This window comes from Macaca nemestrina, chromosome 1 (genome assembly GCF_043159975.1).
Source record: "Macaca nemestrina isolate mMacNem1 chromosome 1, mMacNem.hap1, whole genome shotgun sequence".
NCBI lineage: Eukaryota > Metazoa > Chordata > Mammalia > Primates > Cercopithecidae > Macaca > Macaca nemestrina.
The window spans coordinates 1,610,495-1,629,774 of record NC_092125.1 but is presented as its reverse complement, the minus strand read 5'-3'; the positions used below and the strand labels follow the sequence as shown (position 1 = coordinate 1,629,774).

The window sequence follows — 19,280 nt, the reverse complement described above, 5'->3', positions numbered from 1 at the left end:
TATTTTTATACAATAATGCATTTTTAATAATGGGATATGTATTGAGAAATGCACCATTGTATAATATCATTGTTGTGTGAACATCGTAAGATGTACTTACACAAACCTAGGTGGTATAGCCTATCACACACCTAGAGTATATGGTATAGCCTATTGCTCCTAAACTACAAACCTGTGCAATACGTTACTGTGCTGAATACTGTAGGCAACTGTAACACAATGGTCAGCATTTGTGTATATAACATAGAAAAGGTAGAGTAAAAATATGGTATAAAGATTAAAATGGTACACTTGAATAGGGCATTTACCTCAGATGGTCTGCTAATTTTCATGGTCACATGAAGATTCCACTGAGATATATTTTCCCATAGGTGACAGCCTTGACTATGTGCACCATCCATGAAGGTCCCCTTTGCCTTGCTTTTCCTGATTTGTCAAGTGCATGATGATGTGGCAAGCCAGCGCAAGAGCTGAACTCTGTTCTCTTTCTATTGAGTTCTACAGCTATTTATTCTGAGTTTGGTACCTAGACTTTGTAGACCCCATTTCTTTGACATTCTTGGTAGAATCAGGTCATCTTCATCCCATTGTGCTATCCTTGTGTTACTGTTATGTTTTATGATGCCTAAAGTTATTTTATAGAAGAATAATCTGAGGGTAGACCATAGGCCTAGAACCTTTGAGCCTATTGTTTGAGCCAGCCTCACAGAGAGGACAGTTAGTGGTTTTCACTGGATCAGCATCAATTTGGATAAACATTGCTGTCAGTTACTATGAAACTGGTTACATTTTCTATTCGTTTTTTTTTTTTTTTTTTTTTTTTTTGTCTTAAGAAAACATTTTTAATCAGAGCATGTTTTCTATGGTTTTACACCCACTAGGGTCATAGGCTTTTTTCTGCCTTAAGATATGGCCAATGATTGCATTGGGGCCTAGACATTAGGTGCACAGAATTACATACAAACTGTACTCTAAATACTATTCATTTTAGGATAAAACTATTGGTACATATATATTTTTATTACAATTCTTATGCTTATTTTTCTGAATAGCATTACTTCATCAAAAATTATTTGAACCTTTAATGGCCACACTAACGAATGTTGACCAGAGAAACACTGTTCCTTTGAGTGGCATTTTAGGAAAACAAAGATTCCTTGGGTCCAATGGGCAGTATTTTTAGTTGGTAGGCAGAGGACTGTACATGAAATCCTGAATCAAACACTGCTCCACTAAAATATTCTGTGGCTAAAGATGAAAAATTTTACAATCAGAAGCAACAAAAACTAGACACATTTTTTAGTAAATCTTTCCCTTTCTTGTCCTTCGGTTGCCTCCTGGCATGCAGCTCTCCCTCCTGTCTCTTATGATTCTGTTCTCTCTTCTTCTGCCCCACCATTGACTTTTCCTTCTTGCTTTCTGTCCTGAAATTATTTTCCCGTCATAAATTCTCAAATTATTTGTTCCATCTAAAGATCCATCTTTACCATGAGCCAGATATATGAGCAACTGCAGAATTTAAATCTAGTGCACGAGTTCAGAGTCATACATGAACTAAGAAGTTATAATGAACAATTTTTAAAAACTAGACAAGGAAATAAAATATTAATCAAATGATTTAGAATTCTTTAGGGCACATATGGCCCAGGTTTGCTGGACATATCAACTTGTACACCTGTTAATTGAAACATCAGATGCGAAATCCTAGATGACAAAATGTGATTTGGTCTGACCTGGTGGTCAGCATTGTGCCATACCTTTGGAATTGACAGATAAAGACAGGAAACATGTAGAATTCCGCTTTCCAAAATAAATATCAGGGTCAAAATCATTCATAAAAACAATAAAATTATTAAACTATGGAAGAATTTGGAGATAGACTATAAAATTTATAGTCACAACTCAAAGTTAAATAAAACAGGTTTTCATTAAAAATCAAATTATGGGCCGGGCGCGGTGGCTCAAGCCTGTAATCCTAGCACTTTGGGAGGCCGAGACGGGCGGATCACAAGGTCAGGAGATCGAGACCATCCTGGCTAATACAGTGAAACCCCGTCTCTACTAAAAAATACAAAAAACGGCCGGACGCGGTGGCTCAAGCCTGTAATCCCAGCACTTTGGGAGGCCGAGACGGGCGAATCACGAGGTCAGGAGATCGAGACCATCCTGGCTAACATGGTGAAACCCCGTCTCTACTAAAAAATACAAAAACTAGCCAGGCGAGGTGGCGGGCGCCTGTAGTCCCGGCTACTCGGGAGGCTGAGGCAGGAGAATGGCGTGAACCCGGGAGGTGGAGCTTGCAGTGAGCTGAGATCCGGCCACTGCACTCCAGTCTGGGTGACAGAGCGAGACTCCGTCTCAAAAAAAAAAAAAAAAAAAAAAAAAAAAAAAAAAAATCAAATTATGTAAAAGTTGTAAAACTTAAAATCTTAATATCAGGAATAATTATATAATAAAAGCTATCATAAATACTCAACAGGAAACCAGAAATTTTAATTATTTTGCCATTTGTTTTACTATCAACTCTGATTATTGTGTTTCTTAAAAGAAACAAATATACCATTATGAGGTGATCAGAAGCAGACAAGGAGATTAGACATTCCCTCATTTATTCACTCAGCAACCCTGCTACAGAACTAAACCTATGCCAAGTGCCCTGGTGGGCCCAGCATGTGGTGCTGAGAAATGATTGTATTGCCCTTTCCCCCACTCAGGGAGCCCACAGTCTGAGGATATATGGACAAAAACACTAAAGCAAGTACATATAAAAGAAGAGTAAATGCTATAATAAAGTAAGATGTTGGGAGGGAGGGCAGGGGAGCCATGGCATTCGAGGGACCCAAATGCCTCATTGAGGTGACATTTATGCCATGACCAGGATAACAACAGAAGGCCAGCCCTACACAAGTCTGGGAACAGTATGTCAGGGAGACGCCACTCCTGGTGCAGAGACATGCAGGCAGAGGTGACGTTGGATGACAAGGATGTGAGAAAGAGGCCGGTGTGGGCTAGAGGGAGCCTGGGGGAGAGAAGAAAAGAGGGAGGATGACTCTGGGGCCTGGAAGAAGACAGTGATCTGCCTCTCTCTGACAACATTGTCCCCAAACTTAGCACCTTTAAACAACAAATGCTTACTATCTCATGATTTATGTGGACCAGAATCTGGACACCGCTTTGCTGGCTGCCTCCACATGGGGCTCCATGAGGCTGGGGCTGTGTTCTCAGCTGAAGCTGGGCTGTGGGAGGATTGGCTTCCAAGCACACTCACGTGGGTACTGTCCAGGTTCAGTGTGGACTGAGAGCCTGAGTGTCTCCTGGGGCCTGGGCACTCCCTCATTCTCTGTTGTGTAGGCCTTTGCCTAGGGCAGCTCATAACACTAGAGCTTGCTTTCTGAATTTGAGGAATACAGCAGAAAGACAGGGAGATAATTACATACTGACAGAGAAAGACAAAGACACAGGCAGAGAATAAGGGATAAAATACTGGACAGAGTAAGTAGATGAGAGAAATAGAGAGATTGAGAGAGGAAACAGAGAAGTGACTAGGAGAAAGTGACAGCTTTTTTGATAATAACATAATGAGAATTGCAATAGACTGAACATTTCCCCACCAAAAACTGTGTACGTTGAAATCCTAGCTCCCAGTGTAACAGTGCTAGGAAGTGGGAGGTAATTAGGTTCTGAATCCTCATGAATGTGATTACCAGCTCTATAAAAGAAACCCCAGAGAGCTCCTTACTCCACTATCTGTCAGGTAAAAATACAATGTAAAGTCTACAGTCTTCAACTCAGAAGACAGAGTTCTCACCAGAGCCCAACCACACTAGCGTTCTGATCTTCAACTTCTGTCCTCCAGAACTGTGAGAAAGAACATTCTGTTGTTGATAAGTGGCTCAGTCTATCTTTGCTATAATAGCCTGACCTAAGACAGAAGTGTTATCCCATTATGTCCGTTGCATTCTGTTGGTCAGAAGTGAGTCACTAACCCCTTAGTATTGTGAGCCTTCCTGTAAGCCTTGCCCACCACATAGGCCAAAATGAAGGACATGGGTCTGATTCTGAATATAATGAGAAGGCACTGAAAGGAGTAATGTCAGAGGATGACACTCTCTGAATTCCATTTCATCTCAAACTCTTACTGATGCAGAATGAAAAATGAGGCTGAGAGGGGAAGCGACTTTCCAATATCACATTGCTGGACACAGGCCTGTTTGAGGTGTACTCTATGCTACCTCCCATTCCTTCTTATAGTTCCTTTATCCCTAAGTGTGTGTATTATCTACATGGGATGCCACACTATGAGTTTTACAAGTTTTATCTCATACACACCTGATGAGTTCCCTAGGAAGAAGATGCTGGCATGCTACCCACTGTACGTGTTGAAAGGCCCCTAAACCCACAATAACTTTGCTAGTGTCACAGAACTGTAAGAAAGAGTAGGTTCTTACCCACATCTGTGACCTCACACCTGAGGCCCTGGCTGTATTCAGGTCTTTCCAGGGAACTGAGGGCTGTGTTTGCATAATTGCACACAGGTAAAGAGTTAACATGCAGGGACAGTGAGCAGTCAGTGGCCCAGCAGGGCCTTGGGGTAGGTCTTACGGAAGCAAGGAGCCCAGAGGATGAAACTTTGAAAAAGTGATCTTACTTCCTTGGTGACAGACCCCAACAGAACTTAGAATTCTGGTAACCAAGCACCCACATCCTAGAGACAGCCCTGTATCCAAGTGGGAAATGCTTGGTTGGAAATGCTTAAGAGAGCACAATGTGCACTTGCTAGATCCCAACTCTCTTAGGCTCTTGCTTCAGGAAGGCCTAAAGTGAAAATCTTTCCGGAGATGCTGACATTGGCTTATTCCTCACCGTATAAGTCTCTGGAGATTTTGCAGGGGTTGCCCAGAGGTAATATGTTAAGTCTAGGGCAGGCTCCTCCAGCCTAGGTCTCATCAATGCTTTCATTGTCCTTTGCTTTAGAATGTAAGGAAAAATCAGGAACTTAAAATAGGAAAAACTGACCAAAACTACATTTTTGTGAGATTCCCTAAGGTTCGTTGTTGTTATTTTGTTTTAGACAGGACCTCACTCTGTCACCCAGGCTGGAGTTCAGTGGCACAATCACAGCTCACTGCAGCCTAGATCTTCTGAGATCAAGCAATTGTCTCACCTCAGCCTCTGAAGTAGCTGAGGGACTACAGGTGCACACCATCACACTTGGCTAATATATGTATTTTTTATCTTTAGCAGAGGTGAAGTCTCATTATGTTGCCCAGGCTTGTCTTGAACTCCTGAACTCAAGCAATCCTCAATTTTTGATACATAGCTTTGCTAGGTGTGGGATTCTTAGTTGACAGTTTTTTCTTTTTTTCTGTGAGCACTGGCTAAAGAAAGTTTAAAAAGAAGAAATAGAGAAACTTCAAGTAAGGCAATTAAATGAACAAATTAAGAGCTAAGAAACAACAAAGACTGAGTACTGAGGTTGTAATTACGGCAGCTAATGATAGAATGGATCCAGTCAGAGAGTTTAGGCAGAATCGTACTTGCAGAGAGTAGAAGTCTGAGGGTGAAGGTGTCCTAAATGAGGCCAACTGGAAGACTTGTTTATTACAGAATCAAAGACAATGCATGGGAACACACCATGCCAAACCCAAACAGGTTGAGGTGGTGCTCTGTGCAAGGGTATATAGGTTTATGGGAAGAAAAGCTACCATTATAACATCAAGTTTTTTTTTTTTAAATTAAAAGAATCACAAATGTGGCAGTTATAATCAGGGTTAAGGTTAAAGTTAAAGTTGTATTTCAGGTTTGGTTGGTGGGTGTCACAAAGAAAAAGTATGTCTGTTGCCAAGAAGTGGGTGTTCTAGTTTGTGAAATAAAACATCCCAATGACTAGAAACAGTAGAGGAGAAAAAGGGATGGGATGGCAAACACAGGTTTCTGGAAATTTATATTAAAATAAGGTTTACAAAGGAGGACAGTGTGCATCTCAGTCATCAGTGCTGCCTGCAATGGAGTATTTCTACCCATGATAAATACACCATAATATGTGAGAGGTGAAAAGCAGCCTACATTATGCTTCCCACGCCAGATGCCTTGATTTGGGGCTCTGTTCCCAGGGAAAAAGAGCACATCTTTGAAGTAGTTTTGGAGCAGGAGGTATCTTCCAAATTCCAACGAAGTATCTTATATTTCTAGGTGATCCTGAGACCTCTGCAGAAGAAATAAATGAAGGCCATGAAACTTCCTTGAACTAGTGGAAATCCATGAGAAAATCTGACATTATGTTCTATTCTCTTGGAAGGTAGAAATATTGTTTGACTTCTGTTTTGTTGACAAGAAGTGAGGCCAGACCACCCATCTGAACAAGGCTACCTGGGACAATTACCTCACATGTGGAAAACATTGGAGTCCATCTGTTTCTAATCTGCTGTTTTCCAAAAATTAGAGAAGTTTAGTTTTCTCTTTGATATCCTGTTTCTAACAATCCCAGTGCCAGTGCTGTCCTGCTTCCACAAGTGACAGTGACAAATATGAGCCTGAAGGAAGATGAGCTGATGGCATTCCCAGCTTATTATGACTCCTTGGGGGCCTTATCTTACATACATGGATTCAATTCGTAGACTTAGCTGGGTGAGTATCTATTATTCAGCTGCATTAGAAGTGACTACTTAAGACTTAGGTGTGTGGTGAAATGAGGCAGGATTTTCTCCTCATGATTGCCATCTTACTATCACTGAATCATAGCTAAAATCAGGAAATTATTCACGAAGAAATAGAAACGTAATATTATGAGGACATATATTTAGAGATTGGTGGAAAGGCCTTCATAATTTTGTGGCGTGCTCTTTGAGCTGGAATTATAGTTGACATTTCATTATATTAGCTATACTAGACTTTATGCATTTATGTAAAATTTTATTTACTTTTATTATACTGTAAGTTCTGGGACACATGTGCAGAACGTGCAGGTCTGTTACACACGTATACATGTGCCATGGTGGTTTGCTACACCCATTAACCCATCACCTACATTAGGTATTTCTCCTAATGCTATCCCTCTCCTAGCCTCCCACTCCCCGAAGGTCCCCAGTGTGTGATGTTCCCCTCCTTGTGTCCATGTGTTCTCATTGTTCAACTCCCACTTATGAGTGAGAATATGTGGTGTTTGGTTTTCTGTTCTTGTGTTAGTTTGCTGATAATGATGGTTTCCAGCTTCATCCATGTTCCTGCAAAGGACATGAACTCATCCTTTTTTATTGCTTAATAGTATTCCATGGTGTATATGTGCCACATTTTCTTTATCCAATCTATTGTTGATGGGCATTTGGGTTAGTTCCAAGTCATTGCAGCAGTGAACACTGCTGCAATAAATGTATGTGTGCATGTGTCTTTATAGTAGCATAATTTATAATCCTTTGGGTATATACCTAGTAATGGGATGCTGGGTCAAATGGTATTTCTGGTTCTAGATCCTTGAGGAATTGCCACACTGTCTTCCACAATGGTTGAACTAATTTACACTCCAACAGTGTAAAAGCATTCCTATTTCTCCACAACCTCTCCAGCATCTGTTGTTTCCTGACTTTTTAATGATCGCCATTCTAACTGGTGTGAGATGATATGTCATTGTGGTTTTGATTTGCATTTCTCTAATCACCAGTGATGATGAACTTTTTTCACGTTTGATGGCCAAATAAATGTCTTCTTTTGAGAATTGTCTGTTTATATCCTTCGCCTACTTTTTGATGTTTTTTTTTTTCTTGTAAATTTGTTTAAGTTCTTTGTAGATTCTGGATATTAGACCTTTGTCAGACGGATAGATTGCGAAAACTTTCTCCCATTCTGTAGGTTGCCTGTTCACTCTGATGATAGTTTCTTTTGCTGTGCTGAAACTCTTGTTTAATTAGATCCCACTTGTCAATTTTGGCTTTTGTTGCCATTGCTTTTGGTGTTTTAGTCATGAAGTCTTTGCCCATGCCTATGTCCTGAATGGTACTGCCTGGATCCTCTTCTGAGGTTTTTATGGTTTTAGGTCTTATGTTTAAGTCTTTAATCCATCTTGAGTTAATTTTTGTTTAAGGTGTAAAGAAGATGTCCAGTTTCAGTTTTCTGCATATGGCTAGCCAGTTTTCCCAACACCATTTATTAAAGAAGGAATCCTTTCCCCATTGCTTGTTTTTGTCAGGTTTGTCAACGATCAGATGGTTGTATGTGTATGGTCTTATTTCTGAGTTCTCTATTCTGTTCCATTGGTCTATGTGTCTGTTTTGGTACCAGTATCATGCTATTTTGGTTACTGTAGCCTTATAGTATAGTTTGAAGTTGGGTAATGTGGTACCTCCAGCTTTGTTCTTTTTGTTTAGCAATGTCTTGGCTATTTGGGCTCTTTTTTGGTTCCATATGAATTTTAAAATAGTTTCTTCTAATTCTATGAAGAATGCCAATTGTAGTTTAATGGCAATAGCATTGAATTCTTTTATAAATTACTTTGGGCAGTATGGCTATCTTCATTAACTAATTCTTCCCATTCATGAGCATGGAATGTTTCTTCATTTGTTTGTGTCCTTTCTGATTTCTCTGAGCAGTGGTTTGTAGTTCTCTTTGAAGAAGTCCTTCACATCTCTTGTAAATTGTATTCCTAGATATTTTATTCTCTTTGTAGCAATTGTGAATGGGAGTTCACTCATGGTTTGCTGTCTATTATTGGTGTACAGAAATGTGTGTGAGTTTTGTCAATTGATTTTGTATCCTGAGACTTTGCTAAGTTACTTATCAGCTTAAGGAGATTCTGGGCTGAGACAATGGGGTTTTCTAAATACAGAATCATGTCATCTGCAAACAGAGACAATTTGACTTCCTCTCTTCCTATATGAATACCCTTTATTTCTTTCTCTTGCCTGATTGCCCTGGCCAGAACTTCCAATACTACGTTGAATAGGAGTGGTGAGAGAGGGCATTCTTGTCTGTTGCCAGTTTTCAAATATGCTTCCAGATTTTGCCCATTCAGTATGACATTGGCTGTGGGTTCGTCATAAACAGCTCTTACTATTTCGAGGTGCGTTCCATCAGTACCTAGTTCATTGAGAGTCTTTTGCATAAAGGGGTGTTGAATTTTATTGAAGGGCTTTTCTGCATCTATTGAGATAATCATGCGGTTTTTGTCATTGGTTTTGTTTACATAATTGATTATGTTTATTGATTTGTGTATGTTGAACCAGCCTTGCAACCCAAGGATGAAGCTGACTTGATCGCGGTGGATAAGCTTTTTGATGTGCTGTTGGATTTTGTTTTCCAGTATTTTATTGAGGATTTTTGCATTGATGTTCATGAGGGATACTGGCCTGAAATTTTCTTTTTCTGTTGTGTCTCTGCCAGATTATGGTATCAGGATGACGCTAGACTCACAAAATGAGTTAGGGAGGAGTCCCTCTTTTTCTACCGTTTGGAATAGTTTCAGAAGGAAGGGTATCAGCTCCTCTTTGTACTTCTGGTAGAATTCGGCTGTGAATCTATCTGGACCTGGGTCTCATTAATTACTGCCTCAATCTGAGAACTTGTTATTGGTCTATTCAGGGATCCAACTTCTTCCTGGTTTAGTCTTGGGAGGATGTATGTGTTCAGGAATTTATCCATTTCTTCTAGATTTTCTAGTTTATTTGCATAGAGGTGTTTATAGTATTCTCTGATGGTAGTTTGTGGGATTTCCGTGGGATCAGTGGTGATATCTCCTTTATCATTTTTATTGTGTCTATTTGATTCTTCTCTCTTTCCTTCTTTATTAGTCTGGCTTGTGGTCTATCTATTTTGTTAATCTCTTAAAAAACCACCTCCTGGATTCATTGATTTTTTGAAGGGTTTTTCGTGTCTCTGTCTCCTTTAGTTCTGCTCTTAGTTATTTCTTGTTTTCTGCTAGTTTTTGAATTTGTTTGCTGTTGCTTCTCTAGTTATTTTTTAATCATGATGTTAGGGTGTCGATTTTAGATCTTTCCTCCTTTCTCCTGTGGGCATTCAGTGCTATAAATTTCCCTCTAAACACTGCTTTAGCTGTGTCCCAGAGATTCTGGTATGTTGTGTCTTTGTTCTAATTGGTTTCAAATAACTTATTACTTCTGCCCTAATTTCATTATTTACCCAGGAGTCATTCAGGAGCAGGTTGTTCAGTTTTCATGTAGTTTTGTGGCTTTGAGTGAGTTTCTTAATCCTGAGCTCTAATTTGATTGCACTGTGGTCTGAGAGACTGTTATGATTTCTGTTCTATTGCATTTGCTGAGGAGTGTTTTACTTCCAAGCATGTGGTCAATTTTAGAGTAAGTGTGATGAGGCGCTGAGAAGAATGTATATACTGCTGATTTGGGGTGGAGAGCTCTGTAGATGTCTATCAGGTCCGCTTGGTCCAGAGCTGAGTTCAAGTCCTGAATATCTTTGTTAATTTTCTGTCTCATTCATCTGTGTAATATTGACAGTGAGGTGTTAAAGTCTCCCCAGTTTATTGTGTGGGAATCTAAGTCTCTTACTATTATGATTGAGTGGGAGTCCAAGTCTCTTTGTAGGTCTCTAAGAACTTGCTTTATGAATCTTGGCGCTTCTATATTGGGTGCATATATATTTAGGATACCTAACTCTTCTTGTTGCATTGATCCCTTTTACCATTATGTAATGCCCTTCTTTGTCTTTTTTGATCTTTGTTGGTTTAAGATATGCTTTATCAGAGACTAGGATTGCAACGTCTGCTTTTTTTTTGCTTTCCATTTGCTTGGTAAATATTCCTCCATCCCTTTATTTTGAGTGTATGCGTGTCTATGCATGTAGATGGGTCTCCTGAATACAGCACACCAATGGGTCTTGACTCTTTATCCAATTTGCCAGTCTGTGTCTTTCAATTGGGGCATTTAGTTCATTCATATTTAAGGTTAATATTGTTATATGTGAATTTGATCCTGTCATTATGATGCTAGCTGGTTATTCTGCCAGCTATTAGCTGAGCAGTTTCTTTATAGTGTCGATGGACTTTACAATTTGATATGCTCTTGCAGAGGCTGGTACTGGTTTTTCCTTTCCATGCTTCAGGAGCTCTTATAAGGCAGGCCTGGTGGTGACAAAACCTCTCAGCATTTGCTTATCTGGAAAGGATTTCATTTCTCCTTTGCTTATGAAGCTTTGTTTGGCTGGATATGAAATTCTAGGTTGAAAATTCTTTCCTTTAAGAATGTTGAATATTGCCCCCCACTCTCTTCTGGCTTGTAGGGTTTCTGCAGAGAGGTCCACTGTTAGTCTGATGAGCTTCCCTTTGTGGGTAACCCGACCTTCCTCTCTGGCTGCCCTTAACATTTTTTCCTCATTTCAACCATGGTGAATCTGATGATTATGTGTCTTGGGGTTGCTCTTCTCGAGGAGTACCTTAATGGTGTTCTCTGTATTTCCTGAATTTGAATGTTGGCCTGTCTTGCTAGGTTGGGGAAATTCTCCTGGATAATAGTCTGAAGAGTGATTTTCAACTTGGTTCCATTCTCCCTGTCACTTTCAGGTACACCAATCAAATGTAGGTTTGGTCTTTTCACGTAATCCCATATTTCTTGGAGGCTTTGTTCATTCCTTTTCATCCTTTTTTCTCTTTGTCTTCATGATTTCATTACGTTGATCTTCAATCTCTGATATCCTTTTTTCTGCTTGATCGATTTGGCTATTGATACTTGTGTATGCTTCAAGAAGTACTTGTGCTGTGTTTTTCAGCTCCATTAGGTCATTTATGTTCTTATCTAAACTGGTTATTCTAGTTAGCAATTCCTGTAACCTTTCTTCAAGGTTCTTAGCTTCCTTGCATTGGGTTAGAACATGCTCCTTTAGCTCGGAGGAGTTTGTTATTACCCACCTTCTGAAGCTTACTTCTGTCAATTCATCAAACTCATTCTCTGTCCAGTTTTGTTCCCTTGCTGGTGAGGTGTTGTGATCCTTTGGAGGAGAAAAGGCATTCTGGTTTTTGGAATTTTCAGCCTTTTGTACTGGTTTTTCCTCATCTGTGTGGATTTATCTACCTTTAGTCTTTCACGTCGGTGACCTTCAGATGGGGTTTCTGTGTGGACATCCTTTTCATTGATGTTGATGCTATTCCTTTTTGTTTGTTAGTTTTCCTTCTGACAGTCAGGCTCCTCTGTTGCAGGTCTGCTGGAGTTTGCTGGAGGCCCGCTCCAGACCCTGTTTGCCTCATTATTGCCAGCAGAGGCTGCAAAACAGCAAAGATTGCTGCCTGTTCATTCCTCTGGAAGTGTCATCCAAGAGAAGCACCCACTAGATGCCAGAACGGGCTCTCCTGTATGAGGTGTTTGTCAACCCCTGCTGGGAGGTGTCTCCCAGTCAGAAGGCATGGGGGTCAGAGACCCACTTGAGGAGACAGTTTATTCCTTCGCAGAGCTTGAGCACTGTGTTGGGAGATCCACTGCACTCTTTGGAGCTGGCAGGCAGAAAGGTTTAAGTCTGCTGAAGCTGTGCCCACAGTCACCCCTTCCCCCAGGTGCTCTGTCCCAAGGAGATGGGAGTTTTATCTATAAGCCCCTGACTGGGGCTGTTGCCTTTCTTTCAGAAATGCCCTGCCCAGAGAGGAGCAATCTAGAGAGGCAATCTGGCTACAGTGTCTTTGCCGAGCTGTGGTGGACTCTGCCCAGTTCAAATTTCCTGGTGGTTTTAACACTGTGAGAGGAAAGCCGCCTACTCAAGCCTCCGTAATGGCAGACACCCCTCCCCCTACCAAGCTCAAGCATCCCAGGTCACCTTCAGACTGCTGTACTGGCAGTGAGAATTTCAAGCCAGTGTTAGCTTGCTGGGTTCCATGGGGGTGGGATCCACTGAGCTAGACCACTTGGCTTCCTGGCTTCAGCCCCCTTTCCAGGGCAGTGAACAGTTCTGTCTCACTGGCATCCCAGGTGCCACTGGAGTACAAAAATAACCTCCTGCAGCTAGCTTGGTGTCTGCCCAAATGGCCACCCAGTTTTGTGCTTGAAACCCAGGGCCCTGGTGGCACAGGCACCCGAGGGAATCTCCTGGTCTGCGGGTTGCAGAGACAGTAGGAAAAGCGTAGTACCTGGGGCTGCAGTGCACCATCCCTCAGGGCACAGTCTCTTGCAGCTTCCCTTGGCTAGGAGAGGGATTTCCCTGACCCATTGCGCTTCCTGGGTGAGGCAAAGCTCCACCCTCTTTCTGATCACACTCCGTGGGCTGCACTCACTTTCTAACCAGTCCCAATGAGATTAGCTGGGTACCTCAGTTGGAAATGCAGAAATCACCCGCCTTCTGCGTTGATGTCGATGGGAGCTGCAGACCAGAACTGTTCCTATTCGGCCAACTTGCCAGTGACCACACCCACCCACGTTTTTTTTTTTTTTTAAATGGAGTCTCACTCTGTGGCCAGGCTGGAGTGCAGTGGTGTGATCTTGGCTTACTGCAACCTCCACCTCTCGGGTTCAAGCCATTCTCCTGTCTCAGCCTCCCAAGTAGCTGGGATTACAGGTGCATGCCACCATGCCCAGCTAATTTTTGTAGTTTTAGTAGGGACAGGGTTTCACCATGTTGGCCAGGATGGTCTTGATCTCTTGACCTCTTGATCCGCCCACCTTGGCCTCCCAAAGTGCTGGGATTACAGGCATGAGCCACTACTCCCAGCCTGGATATCTCCTTTTAAGAATTGTCTATTCATGTCTTTAGCCCACTTTTTTTCTCTCTCACTGGTTTGAGTGCTTTGCAGATTTTAGATATTAGTCCTTTGTCAGATGTGTTATATATTGTGAAGACTCTCTCCTACTCTGTCAGTTGTTTGTTAACTCTATTTCTTTTGCTGTGCAGAAGCTTTTTAGTTTACTTAAGTGCCATCTAGTTATCTTTGTTTTTGTTCCATTTGCTTTTAGGTTCTTGGTCATGAAGTCTTTGCCTAAGCCGATGGGTTTTCCAATGTTACCTTGTAGAATCTTTATGGTTTCAGGTCTTAGATTTAAGTCTTTGATCCATCTTGAGTTTTTTTTATAAAGTGAGAGATGAGGATCCAGTTTCATTCTACACGTGACTTGCCAATTATCCCAGCACTATTTGTTAAATAGGGTGTCCTTTCCCACTTTATGTTTTGTTTGCGTTGTCAAAGATCAATTGGCTGTAAGTATTTGGCTTTATTTATGGGTTCTCTATTTTGTTCCACTGGTCTATGTCCCTATTTTTTATACCAGTATCATGCTATTTTGGTGACTACTGCCTTATAGTATAGTTTGAAGTCAGGTAACATAATGCCTCCAGATTTGTTCTTTTTGCTTTGTCTTGCTTTGGCTATGTGGGCTTTTTTTTGGTTCCATATAAATTTTAGGACTGTTTTTTCTAGTTCTGTGAAGAGAGAAGGTGGTATTTTGATGGGAATTGCATTGAACTTGTAGATTGCTTTTGGCAATATGGTCATTTTCACGATATTGATTCTACCCATCCATGAGTATGGGATGTGTTTCCTTTGTGTCAATGTCATTATTTTTAAAATGCTGCCATTTGACTATCTCAGAACCAGAATATGTGGACTATGAACCACATGAAAGCTAAGGAGCCACCAGACAAGGCAGCCAGATAATGAGGTAAGTAATGAGAGCATGGAAAATGAATAAAAGCCTTTCAAATCTCTGACAAAGTAACTGAAGACAAGGACTTTTCCCCTGTGTGAAGTTTGTGGTTGACACATTGTGGCACTGCAACAGTAATTTTAATTTTTAATATGCAAGAATATATTTAGAAATACAGTTTAAAATGTTTAAGAAAAATGAATGGTAACTGATTAATATATAATAACTCTGTACCTTGATGAGGTCCTTGTAGGTCCAACAGCTTCCTGTGTTAATAGACGTAGTGTATTATTCCATTCTCACACTGCTAGAAAGAACTACCTGAGATAGGCCAATTTATGAAGAAAAGAGGTTTAATTGACTCCCAGTTCTGCAGGCTGAACAGGAATCATGACTAAGAGGCCTTAGGAAACTTACAATCATGGTGGAAGGTGAAGGGGAAGCAAGCACTCTTAACATGATGGAGCAGGAGCAGAGGGAGGTGCCACACACTTTTAAAGAACCAGATCTTGTGAGAACTCATTCACTATCATGAGAACAGCAAGGAAGCAATCTGCCCCCATGATCCAGTCACCTCTCACTAGGCCCCTTGTCCAATTCAACATGAGATTTAGGTGGTGACACAAATCCAAGCTGTATCACATAGCAATGATCAGACTCAGGAAGCACATTTATTACACTGACCACACCTACACATAGTTAGCTGATAAGACTGCTATCTGTTGGTTGAGGGGGGAGGAGACCCAAAGAAGGACCAGAATATTGTCATTTAGGGTACGATGTTTAGGCTATTAGGTGGACAGCAAAAATGGCAGAGGAGGGTAGGGTGGTACAATGAGTGATAGATGATCCGATGTGAATTGAAGGCCTGAAAACTACAAGAACAGGTGTGTTTTGCCACCTACAGTAAGAACACTCATGTCAATAAGGCAGGACCACTCCTTCTTGTGTATTTCTGAAAACACATACAGGAATTCCTAATCTCTCATTCCTTCTTTTCTAAATGACATAAGACAATTTGTAGTCCTGTGTTGACATTATGGATTTTGGTTTAGAGTTTAGACATTTAAAAGATACTGGACCCTAGGTCTGTGACAGTGCAGTTAGTGAATACAGGTGATGAGTATCAAACAACTTGAGTAAATGATTCCTTGTGTCCATGTTACAACTTTCAAGTTCCAATTCATGCTGACTTAGTTTAGTTCTAGATGTGTATTCTCATGATGATATCTGCAGATACAACATGCTCATAATAGATTCAGTTTCTAAACTGTCCCTTAAACTGGTTTCTCTATAACTTTCATGTTGACTGTTTTTTTAAAAAACTCCCGATCTGATTGCACTTTATATAGGGCTAGAGATCAGACAGTAACCCTTTTCTGAGTTTAAGGTCTACAGTCCTTTCAGATTAGACCTCAAATGGACACATCCTGTACCTGTACAGCAGAGCTCTGGAAAACCAGAGGGATGTAATTGTAACCCTCTGTTTACACTGCATCCTTACTTCAGCAGCTGAGTCAAGCCAAAACCAGCGATAATAGAAAATTATATTCGTACAGCCAACATTTAATTGTTGACATATAGAAAATACCTTTTTTCAGTTAATTTCTTAATTATAGGTGAGATCTATGTTCCCAGCCCAAATACTCGATGGGTGTCTATTTAATAATGTGAACATTTAGTTTGCTTTCACTGAAGGAGTGCAGGTCATAAGACACACTACCAAAATAAACCTCTACAATGATCCTGATTATTCTGTTTAACTGATCTCTGGGCACTGTATAATATTGACTGGAAAGGCACAAAAGAACATTCCTTGCTTTTCTGCTCTTTTGCGAGTGGACATGGCAAGGAAGAAAATCCTTTCACCTTTGCACAAAGCTGTTCTTTTGGATAATGTTAGACTAATCACTGAGTAAGAAGACTGGACCAAATCTTTAACAATTCAGAGTAAAATGAATTTAGGGCTACCTTATTCTCAAGGGCCCCCAGGCTATTTTCCCCAAAATGTACAGGTATTGTGGGTAACTTATTACTAGGTGTCTTGTCTCTTTCCTGTCCAAACCTGCAGTTCACAGTGCAAGGCTGGCACAGAGTGTGAGACAATACTCTTTATGTAGTGGATTTTAAATCATTGGAACACAGAAGTGTAAAATGTGGAAACGTGAGAGCTGATCATATTAATTGAAGCTATTGTTCCACAAATTTTAGGAGATTGTATCCAGTAGCAGAGAAATTGGTTCATGGTTAGTAGATTCTGACAAAACGTTGGTTTTTATATTATTTACTTTTTTCTGAAAAGAACAAAAAGTTTAAAAAATTTTTATTTTTAAAAGTCTATCCAGTTAACTTGCTTGACTAGATCAGAGTGCTGAGAAAAAAGTTTTAGCTTCCTTCTCTTCACAAATATCTTTACTTAACGTCTTGCCCTTCAGTGCTAGATAATCAGCAGGCAAGAGAGACTTCCTAAAAACTGTGGGTGGTGGAATGGATCCTCAGCACTGAGTACAGAACAACACGTGCCATTTTCTAATCATTGTGTGTGCGGAATTGGTGGGTTCTTTTTTTTTTTTTTTTTTTTTTTTTTTTGTTTTTTGAGACGGAGTCTCGCTCTGTCGCCCAGGCTGGAGTGCAGTGGCGGGATCTCGGCTCACTGCAAGCTCCGCCTCCTGGGTTTACGCCATTCTCCTGCCTCAGCCTCCTGAGTAGCTGGGACTACAGGCGCCCGCCACCTGGCCGGCTAATTTTTTGTATTTTTAGTAGAGACGGGGTTTCACCGTGGTCTCGATCTCCTGACCTTGTGATCCGCCTGCCTCGGCCTCCCAAAGTGCTGGGATTACCGCGTGAGCCACCACGCCCGGCCAATTGGTGGGTTCTTGGTCTCACTGACTTCAAGAATGAAGCCGGGGACACTCGCGGTGTGTTGCAGTTCTTAAAGATGGTGTGTCCAGAGTTTGTTCCTTCAGACGTTCAGATGTGTCTGGAGCTTTTTCCTTCTGGTGGGTTCATGGTCTCCCTGTCAGGAGTGAAGCTGCAGACCTTCCTGATGTTACAGCTCTTAAAGGTAGCGAGTCTGGAGTTGTTCATTCTTCCCGGTGGGTTCATGGTGTCATGGCTTCAGGAGTGATGCTACAGGCCTTCCCGGTGAGTGTTACAGCTCATAAAGGCAGTGTGGACCCAAAAAGTGAGCAGCAGCAAGATTTATTGCAAAGAGCAAAAAAACAAAGCTTCCAAAGTGTGGAAGGGGACCCCAGCGGGTTGCCACTCCTGCCTGGGGCAGCCTGCTTTTATTCCCTTATCTGACCCCATCCACATCCTGCTGATTGGTCCATTTTACAGAGTGCTGATTGGTGCGTTTACAATCCTTGAGCTAGACACTGCTAGACAGAAAAATTCTTAGTCCCCACTAGGTTAGCTAGACACAGAGTTAGCTAGATACAGAGTACCAATTGGTGTATTTATAAACCTTGGGCTAGACACAGAGTACTGACTGGTGTATTTACAAACCCTGAGCTAGACACAGAGTGCTGATTGGTGTATTTAGGATCCTCTAGCTAGACATAAAAGTTCTCCAAGTCCCCATCAGATTAGCTAGATACAGAGTGCTGATTGGTGCACATACAATCCTCTTGCTGGATACAAAACTTCTCCAAGTCCCCATCAGGCTCAGGAGCCCAGCTGGCTTTACTTAGTGGATCCTGTAGGGGGCTGCAGGCAGAGCCGCCCGCCACTCCCGAGGCGGGCCTGCACCCCTCAGCCCTTGGGCGGTCGATGGGACTGGGCGCCAGGGAGCAGGGGGCGGCGCTCGTCCGGGAGGCTCCGGCGGGATGGGAGCCCACCTCAGGCGGGGAGGTCAGACATGGCGGGCTGCGGGTCCCGACCCCTGCTCCGCAGGGAAGCGGCTGAGGCTCCGTGAGAATTCGACCACAGCGCCGGCGGGCAGGCACTGCTGGGGTACCCCGCGTACCCTCTGCAGCTGCTGGCCCGGGTGCTAAGCCCCTCACTGCCCTGGGCCTGTGGCGCCGGCCGGCCGCTCAGTGTGCGGGCCGCAGAGCCCGCCAGAACTCACACTGGCCCGCAAGCGCCGCGCGCAGCCCCGGTTCCCGCCCGCGCCTCTCCCTCCACACTTCCCCGCAAGCAGAGGGAGGCGGCTCCGGCCTCAGCCGGCCCACAGAGAGGCTCCCACGGTGCCGCGGCGGGCTGAAGGACTCCTCAAGCGCCGCCAGCGTGGAGGCCGCGGAGGCGCTGGGAGTGAGGGCCGCTAGCACATTGTCACCTCTCAACTGCGCCCGTGAACCTCTCTAAACAGGCAAATGAGACCACGGGTGATGGAGGGTCAGTGAGAGCTCGCGGGGAGACGCCATTCTGCTGCGGTTCTGGAGAGGCCAAAGCTGAAGACGGTCCTGTTTGCGGTCGGCAGGGCCTTTTACTTTCTGGCCATTACTGGCAACTGCACCAACCTCCTCCTCTCGCTGGTGGCGCCTCCACTAAACACTCCCACTTCCTCCGCGCCCGGGCCCTCCTCCCGCTCCTGCCACTGCACTCGCAGCTTCCCCCAAGTGCTGGTTAACCTCGGGGGGCTCAAGCAAATCCATGGCCCGCGGGGGTCAGAGGTGCGGCCCTCTGAGGCCTCTGGCTCCGGGTCTGGCCTGGCCGCGCCGGCTCCGAGGGCTGCTGTTTCGCCCTGAGGTCGCCGCGTAC

The 19,280-nt window shown here is 42.7% G+C and overlaps 1 protein-coding gene and 1 long non-coding RNA gene across 8 annotated transcripts in view; one reads left to right on the top strand and one right to left on the bottom strand.

Annotated features, from left to right (window-relative positions):
• Nucleotides 1–19,280, bottom strand: part of LOC139357181 (uncharacterized) — a 57,641-nt gene that overhangs the window by 38,211 nt on the left and 150 nt on the right. The window contains exons 1-2 of one of the 5 annotated variants that reach the window (XR_011609960.1): nucleotides 4,330–4,431; nucleotides 3,136–3,391 (exon numbers count right to left, since the gene is read on the bottom strand). This is a non-coding gene — a long non-coding RNA (uncharacterized lncRNA). The other 4 variants (XR_011609964.1, XR_011609965.1, XR_011609962.1 and 1 more) reach the window with 4 other exon arrangements.
• LOC105474731 (germinal center associated signaling and motility like) overlaps nucleotides 6,544–19,280 on the top strand; it is a 218,147-nt gene continuing 205,410 nt past the window's right edge. For all 3 annotated transcript variants that reach the window (XR_011609942.1, XR_011609953.1, XR_011609945.1), the window contains exon 1: nucleotides 6,544–6,627. The gene's annotated coding sequence lies outside the window, so the exon portion shown is untranslated. The remainder of the gene's footprint in view (nucleotides 6,628–19,280) is intronic.